At 33.5% G+C, this 2,645-nt stretch overlaps 1 long non-coding RNA gene across 1 annotated transcript; it reads right to left on the bottom strand.

Annotated features, from left to right (window-relative positions):
* Positions 1–877: 877 nt before the first annotated feature.
* LOC107572198 (uncharacterized) lies at positions 878–1,298 on the bottom strand. The gene is made up of 2 exons (XR_001607294.1): positions 1,232–1,298; positions 878–1,013 (listed from the first exon to the last, which is right to left on the bottom strand). It is a non-coding gene; the product is annotated as an uncharacterized lncRNA (long non-coding RNA).
* Between the last annotated feature and the right edge of the window lie 1,347 nt (positions 1,299–2,645).

Genomic DNA, 2,645 nt, shown 5'->3' with positions numbered 1-2,645 from the left:
AAAGGTTGTTATCATGTTGAAAATTTAAAGGCCTTAGAAATTTGCGTATCAAATATGATACAGTATAGGCTTTATAGCAGGGGTGCCCAAACTCGGTCCTGGAGGGCCGGTGTCCTGCAGAGTTTATCTCCAACTTGCCTCAACACACCTGCTGGTAAGTTTCTAGTATGCCTATAAGAGCTTGATTAGCTGGTTCAGGTGTGTTTAATTGGGGTTGGAGCTAAACTCTGCAGGACACCGGCCCTCCAGGACCAAGTTTGGGCACCCCTGCTTTATAGGGTAAGGGCATTTTGATTTATTTATGGTTTGAGTCTTTCTGAAATGTAGTTACATCAAATGTCAAAGAACAGGTTAAAAATAAAAATTAAATAATGCTCATTTTCCAAATGGGATAGTTTTATTAGGTGGGCTCCAGGGTGGAGGGGGCTCATCCTGAAGAATAGCCTGTATCCTCTTTTCTTTTCTCTCTCTTTTTTGTTGAAACTCTTTTCTTTTCTGTAATAAAATGACCAGGACAATATAAAATCAACATCAATCTTAAAGGAAAACAATCAAAAGATTTTGTTCACAGTATGTTCATTGACAACTAATGTATTTTAAAAACAGATTAAAAACATGTCTCAGTCTCAAAGCATCTGTTATAATAATAATAATCTGTATAATGAAACAATTAATTGGCAAATGACGTTTGACAGGTGATTTAGTTAGTTTGATCTTTTAGCTTAAGAAGAACAACTTAAGCATAGTCATGGATACGTATTATTTTCTAAAACTTTTTTTTACAGAGCAGATTGATGCATTTGATTGAGAAATAGCATGTAAACTTCAAGGCAGGTTGTCTATTCATTAACTTGTGCAGAAATTTGCTGTAACATACCAGCCATTTCTCATACATCTCCAAGGCCATTTTTTCTTTTTCCTCCTTTTCATATTTCTCCTCCACTTCCTTTATCTTCTCCTTCTTGCGTTCTGCCCTTAACTTCTCTTCAATAACATCCTTCTTTTGGTCACTCCTGTAATATGTAAAGCAATTAACGGAAAGTCAAGTTCTGCACAACAGCACAGTTATTAATGTCAGTCTGTAACCTGAGGCTTTACAAAGCGAGCACATTTACATTTTAAGCAATACATAATGGCTTGAGTGACTTGAGCATGACTAAACATGTGCTAATTAACAAAACAAATGAATAAATTAGTGTTATGTATACAATTAAAAATGTATCTTTCATACCATTGAGCGAATGCAGAGATGGAGTCAATCTTTCTCTCTTCTTTTTCTTTGACCTGCTGTAGTTTCTTTTGCCTTACACTGTCTTTAAGGATACTGTCATGCTCCTCTTTCCACTTCTCAAAAACCTGATTTTCAAAATGTTTAGAGTGTGATATATTTATGTGAAAGATTGCATTTAGCAGTATATATTGTATCTACCCTAGTGAAAAATAAATATACAAAAATGTATTTGAAATACATTTATTTTATGCTAAGTATACTACAAATAAATTTACATATTTATATACTTTTGGTATACACTAAACTGGTACACTTAAAGTCTGCTAAATTGGAACAACTATTTTTGTACTTAATGCACTTTAATTGTGTGGAAGTAGTGCTGAACCGATTCTCGATTTTTTTATGATTTTTAACTAGTCAACTTGAAAATGTAACTACAACATGATTCAAGTAACTTTTTCTTTATTAACCCTTTAAAGAAAATTCTATTCCAAGTGCAGCACACATGTTGTCAACATGATGTAAATGTTAAACAAATCACTTTCTTAATGTACAGTATGTGGAAAATAATGTGTTTTTTTTTTTACTTTAAACCGCATAAACATTTCATTACACCAAATACACAAAATAATGTTCTTTTTAGCAGCATCATATGACCCCTTTAACTATACATGTTCTGTAAAAACAGCAGCTTTCAGCCTGTCACCATGATGCAAACATGAAATATCAGTCATACAGTAGTAGTTCTTTACAGGTTTTTTTTTATTCGATTGTGCTGCTTTTCCATTGTTTTTTCTGTGTAAACATGGATGTATTTGACTGTTGCGCTCACGTCTCTTGCAGTGTCTCGTGCATGAAACGCCATTCTAAAAACACTGCGCTCAAGTTAAAAGTTCAATCCCATCTTCTTGCATGTTTTACCTACTCCACTGTAGGGCTGTCAAAATGACTGAAAAACTAAATTCGAATTTTCTACTTAAATATTATAAAAATTTGAATTATATTCGAATTTAAAAAGCATAATTTCAGTTAGGGGAAAAAAGCTTTTGGCTTCTCTCCTGAGGCCACAAGAGGGCGCATCGCGCAAAATATTATGCACGTTTCTTCAAAGCGTAATAAAATAACTCAACAATCTTTGAAAAAAAAGTGCATAATGTTTATAAACCATATATAATTAATAATGTTGCTTAAAAAATTAGAAGAAAAACAGCACCATGCATGCATGTATAGTTTAATACAAAGGACCAAAAACCAATCACAAAGAGTAGGCTACTTTCTTCATTTAAAAACATGAGATACAGTGGGATGGGGAAAAACCACCATAAAGTCTTGAGACATGTTTTTTAAAAGTTGAACTTACATTAATTTTACATGGCTTTCTAAACATGCCGCTCTCTTGTGCCAGACGCGAGTG

Source organism: Sinocyclocheilus grahami, unplaced genomic scaffold (genome assembly GCF_001515645.1).
Source record: "Sinocyclocheilus grahami isolate Dianchi unplaced genomic scaffold, SAMN03320097.WGS_v1.1 scaffold1716.1, whole genome shotgun sequence".
Classification (NCBI taxonomy): domain Eukaryota; kingdom Metazoa; phylum Chordata; class Actinopteri; order Cypriniformes; family Cyprinidae; genus Sinocyclocheilus; species Sinocyclocheilus grahami.
The sequence above is the reverse complement of the archived record's forward strand: the minus strand, read 5'-3'. Positions and strand labels throughout refer to the sequence as shown.